We start from the raw sequence: 21,133 nt of genomic DNA, 5'->3' as shown, positions 1-21,133 counted from the left end.
AATGTTAGAAAAGTGTTGGGGGAAACCTGGGACCTTTTCAGGTTCAGGGTGGTGTTAAAAATCCACATACGGGTGTCAGGAAGATTGTGCCTCGTGGTCAACAGAGACAAAAATCCCAGTTCCTCCGGAAGAAGGGAATATGCAGAGGGCCCTAGGCAGAGTGGAGTGAGGTAAACAGGGAGACGAGCTGCCACAGGGTCCTTCCAATACAACCCCTCCCCTTTGGATGCAGGTGGCTCAGGAGTCAGCAGATCCACTTAATGAAAGGGACCCTTCGGAAGAGGAGCAGGGCTCGGGCAGACTGAAGGTAGAAGGTCCTGTGGACTTTCCAAGGAGACCACCAACAAGATGTATGGCTGGCTCTTTGCCATGCATTAAGTTGACAAGAGTAAATGAAGGAGGATAGAGAGGTAATGTACAGGGACTGTGTTCCTATGAGGAAAGCCAAGGGCAAGCCACATCCAAGCTAGTAAGGCAACGACTTTCTGACCGATAGCCACTGGTGGATTTTGATTCCTTTATTGAACTAGGATACCCAAAGCAGCTTAGTGAGTAGAGACAGACATATGCAGAAGACTAACCAGGGGACCAAAAATATGGTTGGGAAAGAGACTCACAACATCCCTTGCATGAAGAAGAGAGTCAACAGAAAACTGTTGAAGAACACGTGAGCAACTGTTTTGCTGAAACCAGGGAATGGGGAACACTTTCTCCCTGATACCTCAAAAGCCAGATCAATTTTATCCTGAAACCAGATGACACTGGAAACTCTGCTAAGCACAGATGGGGAGAACCCAAAGAACACTGGAAACTGATGCAAGAAAGAACTCCAGCCACGACCACGCATCTCCACGTAGCCGTGGATCACCGATAACCTGTGCTGTTACTGGCTGAAGCCCAGGAATAAACACTTGATGAAACAAGTGGAGAACACATGAGAATACTCTGCCATTCCAAACAGAGCACTGGAAAATTCCAGTAACAATACCTGGTTCCCTCTCCTGCTCGTGCACCATACCTGCTCCTCTACTGCGCCAAGGTACTATTTGCCTTTCTTCAATACTGCTCCTCTCTTTTGTCCTGGATTTGAGCATCTAGCTTCGAGATGGCACAAATAGCCCAGACGGACACTTCAGTTCCCTTGGCAAGGTCCTGGAGAAAGGTTTTGATGCTGCTGGCCATCTCTTCACACCAACACCATCAACTACACAGAAAAGAGAGAAGAGTCCCTCAACCTCTCATCATGAACAACATTGGAGCCCTGTTGGCAGGACCCCAGCCTGGACCCTCACCCACTGCAGGCTGCTCACTTTCTCTCCACTTGGTGGCTTCTCCTGACACCATGTTCCCAGGGTCACACCCCCCGTCTAATGGTGGAGTGTCCTGGGTTTGGTCATTGGACTTCCTCCCTTTTCTATCTCTACTTGTTCTCCTACTGATCACACCAAGTACTGCACACTACATTAGCGTCATATACACTGATCATCCCCAACGATATCCTCAACCACACCTCTCTCCTAAGAGAATACACAGGTAACTGCCTACTCAATATCTCCATTTGGCTACTCAATAGATACCTGACAGGGCATCTGTGTGACTCAATTGGTTGAGTGCCCGACACTTGCTCTTGGTTCAGGTCATGATCTCGGCTCAGGTCATGCTCTCACAGTTCATGATTCATGCCCCATGTCGAGCTCTGTGTCGGCAACATGGAACCTGCTTGAGATTCTCTTTCTCCCTCTCTCTGGCCCTCCCTCACTCTCTCTCTGCCCCTCCCTCGCTCTCTCTCTCTCTCCTCTCTCAAAATAAATAAATAAACTTAAAAAATAAATAAAAGCAAAGCCACTGTTTGAGTACACACACACAAGATTTATAACTATACTATAAATATACTATATCTTTTTGGTATTCCTAAGTAGAATTAGGCAATCCAAAGCTTTTAATTTCTTGGATATAAATACAAATATAGGTATTGCTTTTTCTCATTAATTACTAATTAACTCAACAAATAAAAATAAAGTCTGTGACTTCGCTAACTTCCATTCTAGTGAAGGAAATAGTGAACACACAAAAAACAAATACATAATAGCAGACAGGCACAAGGGCTATAGCACAAAAGCAAGCCATGTGAAGGAGAAAGATGGATTGGGTGTGCTTTCTAGAAGGACATCAAGAGGACTTTAGTGATGAGGTGAGATTTGAACAGAGATATGAATGAATAGAGAGGGCATCCATATGGATGCCTGGAGAAAATTTTCTAAGGACAGGACCAACAAGTGCAAAGGTCCTGAGGTGCAAACCCAAGTACAGCAGATGCTTTGCATGAGAATTCTAATAATTTTGAATTTTCTTCCCTCAAACTAAGGTTTTTGGGGTACTAACTAAAAGGTTAGTAACAAACCCCATGGTGATAGGCTCAATATTATCCGTGTAAAGTTTCCTAAAGAAAGCAATATAAATTCTTGTGAAATCTTACTCAAAAACAGAAGAGGTTTATTTATGGCTCAGCAATTCCTCTCTCCAGAAGATTGTGTTAAACACAACCACAAATACTCATTTGTGATAAATCTGTGCTTTTCCTTAGGAATCTAAGCAAATAAAGAGAGAAACAAAACAGGTTTAAGGGAGATATTTCAAAACCCAGAGGTTATTGTTTGTGGGTTGAGTATAGATTGGATCAGTTTCAATTTCCGGATTGATATTAATCTTGTAATTTCTGCCTCTTCAGCTTCATATAACTGTGTGGCCCTCAAAGCTGTTCAAAGACCATTCACTCTTTGGCATAATGCCCAAAAGGCAGATGGAGGGAACTAGAACTCATCCAGGGAGGAGTGAGCAGAGTTACAAAGAACCTTGCCCTCAAAGCCAAAATTTAAGCCTGGATCACCCGATTCCAAATCCGGTGCTTTTCCCTTTTGATTTTGAAGGTCTTTTAAAAAATTCTAGATTTTTGCAATTATTTAGAAATCTTTTCATGCGAGAACATCCTTGCATTAACTTGAAATAATTTGGAGAAAGGCGTATGTTATATTGGATTTATGCTTGATTAAAATGTGTTTGGGCCAAACCGTGAATGTTACAAACTAAATATTTATATATTATGATAACATAAATAATTGCTGTAAAGTCTGTACCCCTGGATAAGTATAAGATCTCTATTGAAACAAACAGGTTCTTTAAAATGCATCAGTTGGCTGTTCAAGGTGACAGTTAATAATTAAATTAGGTAGCTATTTGCATCAATTATTTTAATATCTTCTCTTTACTAAATCATAATCAATAAATGCAGACATTCTATTAAGTTAATAGCAGCATTTCCAAAATCACCGGGTAAACAAGGAACAGAGCCCTTTGTTAGTTTACCTTTGTATTAGTGTAAGATGGGGGTCTATATGACTTCAAAAATCATGCCACCAGTTTTCAACGAGGTGGATTTCCTTTCAAATCATTTTGAATGTTGGAAGTTTTCTTTTTCAGTGAAGGGAACACTCGATTTTCAGATATGAACCTTTAGTTATAAAAACATCTGAAAAGCTGGCGAATCTTCTAGCGGTATTCATTTCTGAACACCAAGACCGGGACTTTGTAAACGTTACTTGCCGTAGGGCCTAACACACGTGCACAGAAGGTTTAAGCATGGTGTAGAGTCAGGGAGCTCCCCATTGGGAAATACCTCACTCACTGCCTTATAATATACGAAACCAATGTCACACGGGACCAAAGAGTGGGCTCTGGGCCATGTAGCTCTGAGCCTGTGGCTCTCTGGACCCTTCGTTCCGAAGGTCACCTCCGGGCCCTGCACGAAGTAGGTTTCTGAAGCTGTACGTATTTACTTAGAACATTAACTAACAGACCTTCCGTCTCAGTCTAGCCATTTCAAGAAATATCTTTCCGGAATTCCAATTTCAGTATTCGTTAAATCAAGTAAAAATGCGACTTTTTGTCTTCTTAAAAATCCATTTGAATAAAGAACCCATTACTCACTTTACATGTGAAAAAAGGGAACCTGCCAAGACACTGAACAGTCGTAAATTAATCTGTTAGCATCAAATATACTTTCAAGTAAGCCAAAATGTCTGGTGATTCTAGGTTATTGATAGTTTGGCTTTATTTAAGGTCATGTTCAATAACCCTTTCATAATTTCATTCAGATTAAAAGTATACAAGATGATATTCTTTTTATAATATTGCTTCTGCAGCAATAACATTGCCTGGGAATAGCAAAGTAGAAGAAAAAGACAGAAATGATCATTAAAAGTCGAAACTTTATAAACTCAACTTGTAAATGTTGGAGCTTCAAAAAATCATCCAGCTTTAGAATCTGCTTCATTTCTACTTAATTTATGCACCTATTCCTAATAGTGACATAGCCTTACAATTATTTTAAAACTCACTGGAGTATACCTTACCATCAAATTCAATGGCACCGTTCAAAGAAAGACTGTAGGAATTTTTCTTTGCTAACAAACCATCACATTGCATGAGACTAATGCGCAAGGGATTCTTATCATTTGTCTACTTTGAAGAAAAATTTTTTTCACCTTGGATATTTGAAAATAAATGTTTTAAGACAGCCAGAAGGACAAAATCTACAGATTTTCAATCAATCGAATTTTAGCCCAGGCACACTTTGTCAATTAATTGGACAGAAAGAACATACTTCTCAACAAGTATTTTTAAACAAAAGGTGATGAAGACATATATGTATATATGTATAGAGAAAAAAAGAGCCTCCACAACTGGCATATATAAAACACCAAAACACAGCAGAATACAAATTATTTTCAAGTGTAAATGGAATATTTACCAAGACAACCTTTATTCTGGACACTTAGTCAACTCTCAATAAACTTAAAAGGATGGAATGCATATAAAATACATTTCTGACCACAGCAGGATTTAACTAGATAGGAATCAATAAGTAAACATTTGGAAATTAAGAAACACTTAGTTAATAACCTTTAGGACAAAAACAGAAATCACAAGGAAAATCGGAAAATCTTTTATTCAAAAGAAGAAGACAAAATATTGCAACAAAGCTGTGGGATCCTGCTAAAGCAGTGAATAAAGGGAAATTTGTAGTTTTAAATGCTGATATGTAAGAAGACTCAAACAAATGATTTAAGCCAGGAATTGGTAAACTTTGAAAACTAACAGCCAAATAGTACACATGTTGGGCTTTGTGACTCATAGATGATCTCTGTTGACTGTTCTTTGTTTTATTACCCTTTAAAATATAAAAAAATTTTTTTTAGTTCAGAGGCTGTGCAAAAATAGGCCACAGGCTCTAATTTGCCAACCTCTGATCTAAGCTATTGCCTTAAGAAACCAGAGGGAAAAAAAATGAGCAAGGCAAACTTAAGATGAGCAGGAAAATGGGGAAAGTGAATAATCAATGACATAGAAAAGTGAAAACAAAAAGGAAAATCAATAGAATAAAAAACTACTTCTCTGAAATGATCAATAAAATTGTAAACCTCTAGCCAACAAGAAAGAGAGAAAACTCAAATTGCCATACCTAGAAGAAAAGTATTTTACTTTGGATCCTACAGACATTAAAAAGATAAAGGAATCTTATGTTTTGGAACAGCTTCAAAAGAGTAGGTATTAACTCTTCTTTAGGTGGCCCTGGACTCTTATTTATTGGGAGATTTTTGATAACTGAATCAATTTCTTTACTGATTGTGGGTCTCTTCAAATTTTCTATTTTTTCTTGTTTCACTTTTGGCACTTTATATGTTTCCAGGAATGTGTCCATTTATTCCAGATTGTCCACAGAAGAGTTAATACCTATTCTTTTGAAGCTGTTCCAAAAACAGAGATGGAATGAAGACCGCCAAACAAATTCTGGGAGGCCAGCATTACCTTGATTCCAAAACTACACAAAGACCCTACGAAAAAGGAGAACTATACACCAATTTCCCTGATGAACACGAATGCAGAAGTTCTCAACAAGATACTAGCAAACTGGATCTAACAATACTTTAAGAGAATTATTCACCACAATGATTCAAGTGCAATTTACTTCTGGGGTGAAGGGCTGGTTCAATATCTGCAAATTAATCAATGTGATATATCACTTTAATAAAAGAAAGGACAAGAACCATATGTTCCTCTCAATAGATGCAGAAGAAGCATTTGACAGAATACACCATACTTTCTTGATAAAAACCTTCAGGAAAATAGGGATAGAAGAAACATATTTCAAGATCATCAAGGTCATATACAAAAGACCCACAGCTAATATCCTCAATAGGGAATAACAGATATTTCCGTCTTAGGGCAGGAACACAACAGGGATGTCCACTCTCACCACTGTTGTTCAACATAGTGTTGGAAGTCCTTGCCTCAGCAACGAGACAACCAAAAGAAAAAGCATCAAAATTGGCAAGGAAAAAGTCAAACTTTCACTCTTTGTTGACAACACAATACCCTATGTGGAAAACCCAAAAGAGTCCACCAAAAACTTCAAGAACTGATCCATGAATTCCGCAAAGTTGCAGGATATAAAATCAATATACAGAAATCGGTTGCATTTCTATACACCAATAATGAAGCAACAGAAAGAGAAATCAAAAAATGTATCCCATTTGCAATTGCACCAAGAACCATAAAATACCTAGGAATAAACCTAACCAAAGAGGTGAAATATCTGTACACTGAAAATTATAGAAAGCTTATGAAAGAAATTGAAGAAGACACAGAGAGATGGAAAAAACATGGACTGGAAGAGCCAATATTGTTAAAATGTCAATACTACCCACCCAAAGCAATCTACACATTCAATGCAGTCCCCATCAAAATAACCCCAGCATTCTTCACAGAGCTGGAACAAATAATTCCAAAATTTGTATGGAATCAGAAAAGAGCCCAATAGCCAAAGCAATCCTCAAAGAGAAAACCAAAAAGGTATGCTTCAAATTTCCAGACTTCAAGCTGTAATCATCAAGTTGTAATCAACAAGACAGTATGATACTGGCACAAGAACAGACACTCAGATCAATGGAACAGAATAGAGAACCCAGAAATGGACCCACAAATATATGGCCAACTAATCTTTGACAAAGCAGGAAAGAGTATCCAACAGAAAAAAGACAGTCTCTTTAGCAAGCGGTGCTGGGAAAACTGAACAGTGACATGTAGAAGAATGAACCTGGACCACTTTCTTACACCATACACAAAAATAAACTCAAAATGGATGAAAGACCTCAATGTAAGACAGGAAGCCATCAAAATCCTAGAGGAGAAAATAGGCAACAACCTCCTTGACCTCGGCCACAGCAACTTCTTGACACATCTCTGGAAGCAAGGGAAACAAAAGCAAAAATGAACTATTGGGGCCTCATCAAGACAAAAACCTTCTGCACAGTGAAGAAAACGATCAACAAAACTAAAAGGCAACCGACAGAATGGGAGAAGGTATTTGCAAATGACCTATCAGATAAAGGTTTAGTATACAAAATCTATAAAAGAACTTTTGGAACTCAACGCCCAAAAAACAAGTAGTGCAGTGAAGAAATGGGCAAAAGATATGAACAGACACTTTTACAAAGAAGACATCCAGATGGCTAACAGACACATGAAAAGATGCTCAACATCACTCATCCTCAGGGAAATACAAATCAAAACCACAATGAGATACCACCTTACACCTGTCAGACTGGCTAAAATTAACAACTCAGGAAACAACAGATGTAGGTGGGGATGCAGAGAAAGGAGAATACTTTTGCACTGTTGGTGGGAATGCAAACTGGTACAGCAACTTTGGAATAGATAAAGAAGATGTGGTATACATATACAATAGAATATTACTCTGCTATCAAAAAGAATGAAATCTTGCCATTTGCAACAACATGGATAGAACTAGAGTGTATTATGTTAAACGAAATAAGTCAGTCAGAGAAAGACAAATATCATATGATTTTGCTCATATGTGGAAGAAACAAAACAGATGAACATAGGAATAGGGAAGCAAAAATAAGATAAAAACAGGTAGGGAGTCAAACCATAAGAGATTCTTAAATACAGAGAACAAACTGAGGCTTTCTGGAGGGGTGATGGGTGGAGGGATGGGCTAAATGGGTGATAGACATTAAGGAGGGCACTTGTTGGAATGAGCACTGAGTATTATATGTAGGTGATGATCACTAATTCTACTCCTGAAACCGTTATTATACTATATGTAAACTGACTTGGATTTAAATGAATTTTTTTAAAAAAGGAATCTTATGAACAACTTTATGTCAATATATTCTATAGCTTAGGTGAAAAGTAGACACTTTTTTAAAGGTGCAAGGTAATAAAGCTTATTCACTTGTGAAAAAATAGTAACCTGAATAGCCCTTATTATTAAAGAAATTAAATTCATAATTACAAATATTCTGTCTCACACACACACACACACACACACACACACAAATAACCTTGCCCAGATGGCTTTGTTGATAAATTTTACCAAACATCTGAGGAGGTAATAATACCATCCTGTTCAACCTTCCATAAAATAAAACAGAAATGAATACTTCCAAAATTAGTTCATGGAGGTAACATTATACTAATACCAAAACCAGAATAAGACATTATTAGTAAAGAAAACTGCAGACCAGTAACCTCCATGGATGTGGACACAAAAATCTTTAACAAAATTCTAGTAAATAGAATCCAACAATATACAAAGGCGATATATTATCAAGTGAGGTTTATTTCAGGAATACAAAGTTTGTTTAATATTCAAATATCGAACAAGAAAAGTGATCATTTCAGTAGGCTGAAAAAGGAAAACCATGAAATTATTTCAATAAATGCAAAACAAGCATTTGACAAATATCAACACCTTTTCATAATAACTCACACACACACTGGTTAAAAGTAATGCAGAACACATAACCTTTAAAAGACACAGGTTCAGCCTATATAAAGAAGTCTTATAACCCAATAATAGGAAGATAATTCAATTAAATTTAAAAATAATGTTGTACTGAGATTTTCCTAAAGGACATATATGAATAAACCCATGGAAAAGAAGTGCTCACTGTCAGCACTCATCATGGAAATTACAACCATAATATCACTGCACACTCGTTTCAATGGCCAAATTAAAAAGACAAAAATACCAATACTGGGAATAATGTCAGCAAGTGAAACTCTCATGTGGTGCTCGTATTACTTTGAACATAGACTTTTCATATGACCCAGTAATTCAACATCTAGAGAACTGGAAGCATATATCTACACAAAGACCTGTACACCAATGCTCATAAACACTTTATTCATCATGGCCCAAATTAGAAACAACTGATGAATGAATAAATGGATTGTGGTAAATCCATGAATTCAAATTCTACTCAGCAATAAAAAGAATGAACTATGGATACATGCAACGATATGGATAAAAGTCAAAGGTATTGTGCCGTGTAAAAGAATCCAGACAGAAAGGCTTTGGACTGCATGGTCCCATTTTTTGAATTTATTTTTTGTGTGTATTTATTTTTGAGAGAGAGAGAAAGAGAGCGCACGAGCAGGGAAGAGGCAGAGAGAGATGAAGACAGAGAATCCCAAGCAGGCTCCGTGCTGTCAGCACAGAGCCCGATGTAGGGCTTCAACTCACAAACCGTGAAGTCATGACCTGGGCCAAAGTGAGACACTTAACCGACTGAGCCACCCAGGCACCCCTGCATGATCCCATTTATAGGACATTCTAGAAAGAACAAAACTAAAAGGAGAGAAAACATATCAGCAGTTTCCAGGAGTTAAGGGTACAAGAAAGGGAAAGAGTTGAGTGAAAATGTGTCTAGAAAACTGAATTGATAAATATATTCTATACCTCAATTGTGGCGTAGGTTAAATGTATACACTTACCAAAACTCATCAAGCACACCTGAAAAAGGTGAATTTTATTGCATGTAAATTTCATGTCAATAAACCTGGCTTAAATACACACACACACACACATACACACACACACACACACACACACAGAAACTCACACATAAAGTTTGAGCTTTGCCTTATTCCATTCTTAGATCTTGAGAGGTTTTATAGGTATAACGATAAAAGTTGAAACCCTATAGCTTCTAGAAGAAAGCATAGAGAACATTCTAGCCGCAGAGTAGACAAATATTACTTATACTCGATAAAAATGCACTAATATTGAAATAACTAAAAAGTTGGACTTCATAAAAATTTTAAAATTGTGGTTATTAAAATATGCCGTGAAGATAATAAATACAAAAGCCACCGACTGTGAAAACATATTGAGAATACTCATATCTGATAAATAATTCATGTTCCAACTATAAATTTACAGTAAGAAGACAACAACCCAACAAAATAATTGACAAAAGTCATAAGATGCCTCACCAGAGAAAATGTTCAATATAAGCTAATAAGCAATCAAAAGGAATAGACCGCATATTCTATAAATGATATGAATTAGTTTTGTTTTATTTTTTATTTTTGTAGTATTAATTTAATTTAATTTATTTTTTAATAGAATTTATTGTCAAATTGGTTTCCATACAACACCCAGTGCTCATCCCAACAAGTATCCTCCCCCCCGTAGTTTTAAAAATATTCTGTGGATGAGGTGCCTGGGTGGCTGAGTAGGTTAAGTGGCCAACTTTGGCCCAGGTCAAGATCTCACAGTTTGTGAGTTCAAGCTCCACGTCGGGCTCAGTGCTGACAGCTCGACCCCTGGAGCCTGTCTCAGATTCTGTCTCTTCCTCTCTCTCACTGCCCCTCCCTGTTCATGCTCTGTTTCTCTCTCTCTCTCTCTCAAAAATAAATACACATTAAAAGAGTAAACATAAAAAATATTCTGTGGAGTGAAAAAAAAACCACACAAGCTCCAAACAAAAAAAGTATACTGGATTATTTCATATAATGAAATCCAAACATAGGAAAAACTAGTCTATGGGGATAGAAATTAGAGTGTTTGGATGGGAGTGGGGTTGAAGGCATTAGCTAAAAGTGGGGCATAAGGGAGCTCTCCATGGTATAGGAAATACGCTCTATCAAGGTGTGTGGGCGTGTGTGCACGCATATGTATGACTGTCAAAACCATGAGCCTGACTGCTTAAATCTATGCATTTTACTGACTGTAAATTATGCCTTAATCTGTTTCTCGATGTTTATTTATTTTTGAGAGACAGTGTGTGAGCGAGGGAGAGACAGAGACAGAGAAGGGGACAGAGGATCTGAAGCTGGTTCTGTGGATCTGAAGCAGCGAGCCGGAGGCTTGCAATCGTGAGCCGTGAGATCATGACCTGAGCTGAAGTCTGACGCTCAACCGACTGAGCCACCCAGCACCCCAAAGTATACCTACATCCCTTTTTAATGTTTACTTATTTTATTTTGAGAGACAGAAAGAGTGCAAGGGAGGGGCAGAGAGAGAGAATCTCAAGCAGGCTATGCACTGTCATGGCAGAACCCAGTATGGGACTCCATTTCTTGAACCCTGAGATCATGACCTGAGTTGAAACCAAGAGTCAGACGCTTAACTGACTGAGCCACCTAGGTGCCCTGATTATACCTTAATCTTAAAACAACTTCTCTATAGATACACACATATGCCTGCCTTGGAAAAAGGGAGGCAGAATTGAGTGTTGCATGATTTTCTAAAAGTTGTCCCTTCAACAAGCCCGAGCGTAGTACTTTGCCTGAGAAGAAATTGGTAGGCAACTTAATTTATTAGCATATCTGGTAAAAGAATTTTTACTAGTGGAGAAAAAATATTCATGGTATGGGCTAAAAGGAAATATGCTCTCCTGAAACACTTTTTCAGTTATATTTATTATATATCGGAGAAAACTCATTACAATGTGGTCGAAATTTTTGATAAGGGCTTCTGTCTAAATTATCTGATCAATAAAGAGAGAATCAGGAGAAGCAATAAAATTTATCTAAGACTCTTTACAAAATCTTTACAATAAAAAGAAAAACCTGTTCTCAGACTCTCTGTAAACTTTTCCATTTTCAAGGGAGGTTACATTTTCCTGGAGCTGAAAGTATGAAACAGGACAATCATCTGTTCCAGATTGTTCATAATTTCTAGCAGTAAGAACAAAATGTTTATCTTGCCTGAAGTGAACGTCAGAAAGACTTTTTGAATACTAAACATCAAAAAAGATTTTTAACTAAAGAAAGACTTACAAAGTTGTGATTTTGAAAGATCCCTTTGGCTTTATGGATAGACAAACTACCAATTAAACAACTTTGCTGGACATCAGAAGCATGTCTATACTTGTCTTCACATTTTGCTATACTTGGCCTGGCCTGGTATATATAGATTTATTATTATATATATATTACTACAGATATTTTAGGTATTTATTTATGTATATATGTATGTATGCATGTATGTATTCATTTAAAATTTTTTTTAATGTTTATTTATTTCTGAGACAGAGAGAGACAGAGCATGAATGGGGAAGGGGCAGAAAGAGAGGGAGACACAGAATCAGAAGCGGGCTCCAGGCTCTGAGCTGTCAGCACCGAGCCCAACGAGGGGCTCGAACTCACAAACCGTGAGATCATGACCTGAGCTGAAGTTGGTCGCTCAACCGACTGAGCCACCTAGGCGTCTCTGTATTCATTTTAGAGACAGAGAATCCCAAGCAGGCTCCCACAACCCTGGGATCATGACCTGAGCTGAAATCAAGAGACGCTCAACTGACTGAGCCACCCAGGCACCCCCGGATATTATTATTATTATTATCATTATTATTATTTATTTGTTGATTTTAAGGGACTGGATCTTTTGCTAAGTATTTTCATGTGACACCTCATATACGCTGCATAGTAAATTGATGGTGATAAATATTATTCCTATTTTACAAGTAAGGAATGTTCTCAAGGCCATCTAGCCAAATGATAGAGTCAAGACGTGATTCCAAGTTTGTCTTCTGGCTGTATCTGCCTCTGTACCCTTATATTCTCTTTTCTCTTTGCTCATAATAAACAGATGATATTTCAAGTCCACCCTACTCAGTGTGTTAGCTCCTCCAATTTCCATTCTTCCTTGATATCCCCATGTTATTAAATCATTCTTAACAGATCCATATACAATACATTTTTATTCTCCTACCAAGTATGGAATCAATGGAGATAATGGGAATAACGTTTTCATCACCATTACTGCAAGTCCATTGCTTGAGGTTTAAATTGTTGCCCCGAGCTCTTTCTAGCACTTTGCTACCACTTCAGTTTAGACATTTGGGAAACCTCAAAAGTTCAGGCTTAGAGCAGAAACATTCTCCAGGATAACTGCCTCGTCCTGATCTGGCATAGAAAGAGACAGTTCTCCAGTGTTCAGACTTTTCGTAGATTGACTCCATCAACTTGGGAAACAGGACCAGTGTGTTTTATCCATGGATTAGTCAACTCACTCCTCCAGGGTGAGCAGCTAAAGAGTAAGTTGTAGGGCAAGAGGCCAAATGCGTTACTCTGGTGGAGACCTCTCTATATGGAACGTTCTCTTTACCCCCACCACCGACACAGCATGTTCTTATTATTTCCATTAGAAAGTTTCTAATGCATGCTTGTATCCCCTAGTATGTAGAGGAACTAACCCATTTCTCTGCTTCCCTTCAAACAGTAGTCTTAGTCTGTTTGAGCTGCTTAAACAAAATATTATAGACTGAGTGGGATAGAAATTGATTTCTCAAAGTCTGGATGTCCAAGATCAATATGCCAGCAGAATTGATGTCTAATGAGGTCAAGCCTCCTGGTTCATAGATGGCAGGAGGGATGAGTGAGGGGTCTCTCTGGGGTCTCTTGTCTAAGGCATTAATCCCACTCATGAGGGCGCTTCTCTCATGACCTAATCACCTCCCAAATGCCCCACCTCCTGACACCATTGCCTTGGGGGTAGGATATTAACAATATGACTTTTGAAGGGACACAAACATTCAGACCATAGCATTATACTCCTTGCAAAAGTTGGAAAGTTCTCCCCGGAAGGGTTGTTGACGCTTCCTTTCCTCAACACTCTCCAGTCAGGGTTTTGCTTCCACTCTTCCACGAAACTGCACTCATCAAGATCCTCAATTGTTTCATTCAGACAACTCCCACATCAATCCTGTCAGCTCACTCGACCACCCAGCACCACGTGACTGCTTCCTCCTCCTTCCGATGTTCTTCACTCCTCTTCCAAGTTGCCTCCCTCTGTCTCTGTCTCTGTCTCTTTCTCTTTCTTGCTTTTTTTTCTCCTACACATGAACCTTTCTGTCTCATCCTTTGTTACCTAAATGGGCCACAGATGCTACCGTACGATGGCCCTCACATAGTTACTTCTTCACAGAGGGCAAGGACCTTTCGCTCAAAATTTGGTGCCAAACTCAAATTCTTACACATCCAATTGCTTTATATGTAGCCTGAATAAGTGTATTTTTTTTCAATATATGAAGTTTATTGTCAAATTGGTTTCCATACAACACCCAGTGCTCATCCCAAAAGGTGCCCTCCTCAATATTCATCCCCCACCCTCCCCTCCCTCCCACCCCCCATCAACCCTCAGTTTGCTCTCAGTTTTTAAGAGTCTCTTATGCTTTGGCTCTCTTCCACTCTAACCTCTTTTTTTTTTTTCCTTCCCCTCCCCCATGGCTTTCTGTTACGTTTCTCAGGATCCACAGAAGAGTGAAACCATATGGTATCTGTCTTTCTCTGTATGGCTTATTTCACTTAGCATCACACTCTCCAGTTCCATCCACATTGCTACAAAGAGCCATATTTCATTCTTTCTCATTGCCACGTAGTACTCCATTGTGTATATAAACCACAATTTCTTTATCCATGCATCAGTTGATGGACATTTAGGCTCTTTCCATCATTTGGCTATTGTTGAGAGTGCTGCTATAAACATTGGGGTACAAGTGCCCCTATGCATCAGTACTCCTGTATCCCTTGGGTAAATTCCTAGTGAATAAGTGTATTTTTATCCATGTAGAGCCTGCTTGCTTTGCGTACTTTTCAAAATGGCACTTAAGATCTGGTAGCCATACATAAGTTGCACTCCAAGGCTATAAAAGGCCCCTAGCCTCTGCTGCCCCTCGGAGCTCTCTGACAGACTCCCCACCTTGCTGCAGAGAACATTGTCCATGTACATAAGACCCCTGCCCCTGGGGAGCTTCCTTGTTCTGTCCCCTTCTGGGTGGTGATCCTACACTGATGTTCCAGAAGGTCTCTTCCTGGGAGAGACTTCCCTTCGCAAGCACTCTTGTCCAAACACCTCCGATAAAGCTCGTGTGTGTGTTAGTGCTTTTTGTGGGCCTGTCTTTTACTTTACAAGCTCTGACATTCCCTTGAACCCCACTATATCCTCACTTCCTGGTTCTTCCTCTTCTGCTCGTGATGGAGCTCCCCAGGCTCTGTTCTTCCACACTCCTCCCTAGCTTTACTTTTTCCTTAGGTGGTTTTATTTCCATCAAAGATTTGAATATCTCCGATTTGCGGATCATTCTCACATTCATGTCTTAAGCAGTCATCTCTGTCATAAGTCCCAGACAACTGCTTCCTCCACAGTGCAAGTATCTAACAGACATTGCTAATGAAACATGGCCAAATGGAACTCTTGATTCCTCTCTCTCTCTCTCTCTCTTTCTCCCCCACCAATCCTGCCCTTCCCCATCTCATGTAATGGCATTACCATCCCTTTGCTCATGGCAGAAAGGAAAGGCTCTCAATGATCCCTTCTTTCCTATCCTTCCTCAACTAGACTGAATTTATCAGCCAGTCCTGCATCCAAACTATATATACCCCACATCGACCACTGTTATCTCTGCTTGCTCAGTTCCCTGCTAACCCCGCCCTGTGTTCTCTCTTACTTTTACTGCTGACTGTCCCTAATTTGACTCCCCACCAACATTTATCGCTGCACTGTGGTGAGAATTTTTAAAGATGTAAATAGGTCACAGCAATCCTTTACTTCAAAAACTTCCATGATTTTCTTTTATCCATGGGTTAAGATCCACATCTTCACCATGACTCACTAGGCCTTCCTGGCCATTCACACCTTACTTCCTGTCACTGTCTCCTGAATTTAATACTCTTTCGCCAGACTTTTCTTTCTGTTCCTGGAACACAGTGGGCATGTTCCGACTTCACGGCCCTTCTCCTTCTGATCTCTTTACCTACGATACTCTTTGCCCAGACACTCATGGGTCTAGATCCTTTTCACCATTTACACTCGAATGTCACTTTTCAGAGGCACTTCTAAAACACCCAACCGTTTCTCTCTTTAGCTATGGTCCTACTCCTGTCTCTTTGCAGCAATCACCAGCTCTGAGCTTGCTTTATGTACATGTCTACTTGTTCTTTTCTGTCTTCCTCTGCCTCGATGTGAGCTTTGTGAAAGGTGGACCCTGCCTGTCCGTGTTGTCCCCGTGTGCTCAGTGCCCAGGGCAGGGAAGTCAGAAAATATTGGCCGAAGGAATAATTGACTTTGGAGCCCACCCTCATACTGACCACACCAAGTTGATTTCTTTAGATAGATCCTGTGTATGTTTCCTAGAGCTGCTCTAACAAACTAGCACAGACTGCATGACTTAAAACAAGAGGAATCGATTGCCCCGCGGTTGGTGGTTAGAAGTCTGAAATCAAGGTGACAGCAGGGTTGTGCTTCCTCTAAAGCCTGTAAGGGAAGACTGTCTCCTTGCCTCTTCTAGCTCCTGGTAGCCCCAGATGGTCCCTGGCTTGTGCCAACACAACTCTGATCTTCACGTGGCTCTCCTTGTGTCTTCACCTGGTTCCCACTCTGTGCTTGTCTCTGGGTCCAAATTCCCCCTTCTGATAAGGACACCAGTCACAGTGGACTAGGGTCCACCCTAATGACCTCATTTTAACTTCACGACCTCTGTAAAGATTCTGTTTCCAAATCAGGTCACAGTCCGAGGCACTGGGGATTCAGACTTGAAATTGTCTTTCTGAGGGAAATGATTCAGCCCATAAGATTCCAACAGCAGCTATTAGGTCTGAGTTCTTATTGGACACACAGAGAACGTTCACTTTCTCAACTGCCTCCTGGTAGCAGGCGTTTGGAAAATCAAGTGCAAATAAAAATGAGACCCTAGAACCACCACGGCATGGTAATTAACCAGCCCCTTTCCAACCCCGTTGTCCCTTTGTTCTCTAGTCAGATTTCTGAAACTCCGTGCAAAAGCCTGAAATGTTTGTAAATTATACATTCTGCTCCTTTAATTAAGTTTTGTCCCAATGAGAGGATTTTCTATAACTCAACACTGTTTATCCACTGCCAGTGCTTAGCAATGCCTCCTAAAGACAATCCGTCAGACAGGCAGTCTTTTTCATGACATTTATGCCCAGGAACCATCTGATTTTTAATTACATGGTGATTGCTATTGTATACGCTTTAAGATGCTCTGTAACTTTCAAATCTCATTTTAAATTAAAAAAACAAAAGAACATTGTCTATCTTTTCTTTTTCTAAATTCGTCAGGATGTTAGAAAAACAGTCAAATAAAACCTTTTAGTGCCTAAAATGTGCTCCTAGTCATTTTACATTTTTGAACATCATTCTAGTCCTGGTAGATGTTCTCCTATAATTATTTCCGAAAACATTTTACAGACAAGAGAATTCTAAGTCTGTAGGGATGGGATTCAGAAGGTCATTAAATCCATTTTTCTGCCTTTGGGTAGAGTTACTCTGGTTGAGACATACGACCATGACTTCTGATTTTTAAGGTGAAATGCAAAATCAAATTGGGTGGGTAATGAACATAGTCCAATTCAAGAGCTTTGGTCTTTTCACGTTGATAGGAACGCTACCCTTGACATGACTGTAGCTGTGACACTATCTGCCTTGAAATAATACAGACTTTGACTATGGGGTTTGAAACTGCTCTTCTCAGAAGAAGCATCCTTATGCTACTTCCTTCAAATAGATTACCACTGATCCTTAAGCAGGAAAAGCAAACGATGAAAAGGATTTCAGAAATATCGTACTTATTTTGTGGGCAAAAGTTGTCCTTAGGCATATAGTGCCTTTATTTAACCCTTGGCAGCTTACAAGCCATTTCGATTTTACACACTCTCTTTGGGTCCTTAGTCACTTCCCTGTGAGGTTGGCAGAAGTTTACCATGTCCAATTTTCAAGGGAGGGTGTTGTGGCTCATGAAGTCCAAGCATAGGTTTGACACGAATCAGAGGTGAACTAAATTCCTGGAATTTTTCTGTTAGAATCTGATTCACGTTAACTCCAACAAAATTCAGTTTTTTTATCTGTAAAAGGAGGAGGTGGACTCAACTTACCAGGTGGTTGAGATGAACGAGTTGTATCTCCAGAACCTAAACGTTACTGGCTATCAAATAGGTACTTAACAATTATTTGTCGAAAACACGAATGGATGAATGAAAAAATAAATATTAAGCCCTCGGCCCAGTGCCTAGCACAGAGTAGCTCGATAAATATTAGCTATTAATTTTTAAGGACAAACGATGAACTATTCATAAACAGACCATGGAGCCGTTCTTTCTTTCCAATGGTGTTCATAGATTTTCTTTGAAGATAAAAGAGTTTACTTAATTTGGTAAGCAATGTGGCTTAATTAAATTGACCATTACTTATATTGGCTTCTTCCCCACCCAGGAAGGGAAGGTAGATGTCATTTCATATTTAGTAGATGCATCCCACGGGCCAGGCACCTTGCCAGAAAGTGGGGACACAGGAACCGCACTCCCTGTGGCAATTAGATAGGCTTCGATTACTAAAGAAGATTCACAGGGCTCAAACCGGCTCACTGTATTGTAGAAAGAGGGTCCAACATGGCAATAGAATTAAAGTGTAGATACGCATCGCAGCCAGAAGCTGCCTCGCAGCCAGAAGTTTGGAGAGCAAGGAGGAATGAGTGCAGGGGCTCCTGCCTGGCTCAGTTGGTTAAGCGTCTGCTGGGCTCAGGTCATGATCTCACGGTGTGTGGGTTCAAGCCCCGCGCCGGGCTCTGTGCTGACAGCTCGGAGCCTGGAGCCTGCTTTGGATTCTGTCTCCCTCTCTCTCTGCCCCACCCCTGCTTACACTCTGTCTCTGTCTCTCTCTCAAAAGTATAAACATTTAAGGGGAAAAAAAGGAGGGATGAATGCCAATTGCCCTCTCTGCAGGGTGATACCAGGACATGCTTTTTCTCTCTTATTCAGGAACCACCGGTTGTACACAGAGCACCTCAGACCAGGGATCCAAAGATAGAGTCTCATCAGGGCTCCTTATCCCCCGCTGGATATGTAGGCATGTTCTTGCTACACAGCCAGCTCCAGTGGTGGAACCTTCTAGAATGTCATTGAGATTCGGTTTTATCAAGAAACAATGCTGACAATCTAGTACACACCACCCGAGACTTGCCCCAGCCTCGTGGTCACAGAGCAACGTTATTAATCAGTAGATGTCAGTCTCTGACCAGGGGTCAGTGCAATAAAGACAAAATTGTTACATCAGCAAAACATCCCTGACCTGGGCTCAAGGCATTCTTCTGACAAAACAATCACTATCACTGCTTGTTTGGTGGTGATTGTCAGCCTTGCAAGAGGGTACGATCAGATAAACATCTGAAATGCGCACGTTCCAAACATTGAAAATAAGCAGTGCGGGGTTGGTATGGCTTTAAACAGCCACACCATCCAACAATAGCAATGCAGACTTTCTCACGTTTTTGTACTCACTTTACAATTATTTTCCATTTCTGATTCATAGTTTCCTGGACCTGATGGCATACATCTGTGGAGTGATTTCACAACCATAGTGAATTTATCATAATCAGGTCTAAATTTTCGGGAGGGTTCCTCTCCAGCGGGATAGCACCCTGAGGGGACTGTGATTGATTGCCCAGCACATTCAACTGTCAACGTTAGTACTGGCCACAAATTTTATCAGCTTCCACAATATTGCTTTTACCTGTGATTTTCGTATTGCCTCAGAGAGCAGTTTCATGTAGCATTCCGAATACAAGGTTAGAGTATTAATCAGGCTTCGTTATAGTATAATTATTTCATTGCTTTCAACAAAATCTACCTTTTTCTGTACACCGAATGTGATTTCCCTGAGGACGATAGGTCAGATACTGTGTGTCTGTTGTTCGAGCATTCCAACTTTTATGAGGATACAGACAAATTCCTTTCCTGATATTAACAGACAGTAATTCTCAATCAGAGGCATCTTACGCGGGACTCATCTATATTCACAAGAAACACTCCTGTCTTATTTAAAATGTGTTCAATATCCAAGAGTCGCACCGTAGAGAAAGAATGGTTAACACCCAGTTGTGGTGCTAAAGCCTTTAGAGAGAGCTTGAGTACTGTGCATTATAAAGTGATGATGTCTTCACGTCACTCCTCATCAGGGAAATACAAATCACAGCCACACTGAGATACCACCTCACGCCAGACAGAATGGCTAAAAATGAACAAATCCGGAGATTGTAGATGCTGGCGAGAATGTGGAGAAACGAGAACCCTCTTGCACTGTTGGTGGGAATGCAAATTGGTGCAGCCGCTCTGGAAAACAGTGTGGAGGTTCCTCACAAAATTAAAAATAGATCTACCCTATGACTCAGCAATAGCACTGCTAGGAATTTACTCAAGGGATATAGGAGTGCTGGTGCATAGGGGCACTTGTACCCCAATGTTTATAGCAGCACTTTCAACAATAGCCAAATTATGGAAACAGCCTAAATGTCCCTCAACTGACAAATGGGTAAAGAAGTTATGGTTTATATACACAATGGAATAATACTACTTGGCAATGAGAAAGGATGAAATCCTGCCATTTGCAGCAATGTGGATGGAACTGGAAGGTATTATGTTAAGTGAAATAAGTCAGTCAGAGAAAGACAGAGATAGTGTTTTCACTCATATGTGGATCTTGAGAAACTCAACAGAAGACCATGGGGGAAGAGAAGGGGAAAAAATAGTTACAAATAGAGAGGGAGGGAGGCAAACGATATGAGACCGCTAAGTACAGAGAACAAACTGAGGGTTGATGGGGGGTGGGAGGGAGGGGAAAGTGGGTGATGGGCATTGAGGAGGGCACCTGTTGGGATGGGCACTGGGTGTTGTATGGAAGCCAATTTGACAATAAATTATATTAAAAAACAAACAACAAAAAAAAACAAACCCCGAGGAAATCTTAAAA

General features: G+C 39.9%; 1 pseudogene; it reads right to left on the bottom strand.

Moving 5' to 3' along the window:
- Positions 1-361: 361 nt before the first annotated feature.
- Positions 362-1,280, bottom strand: LOC131494846 (etoposide-induced protein 2.4 homolog; annotated as a pseudogene).
- Between the last annotated feature and the right edge of the window lie 19,853 nt (positions 1,281-21,133).

Source organism: Neofelis nebulosa, chromosome 14, assembly GCF_028018385.1.
Source record: "Neofelis nebulosa isolate mNeoNeb1 chromosome 14, mNeoNeb1.pri, whole genome shotgun sequence".
Classification (NCBI taxonomy): Eukaryota; Metazoa; Chordata; class Mammalia; order Carnivora; family Felidae; genus Neofelis; species Neofelis nebulosa.
This window is presented reverse-complemented; position numbering and strand designations above follow the sequence as displayed.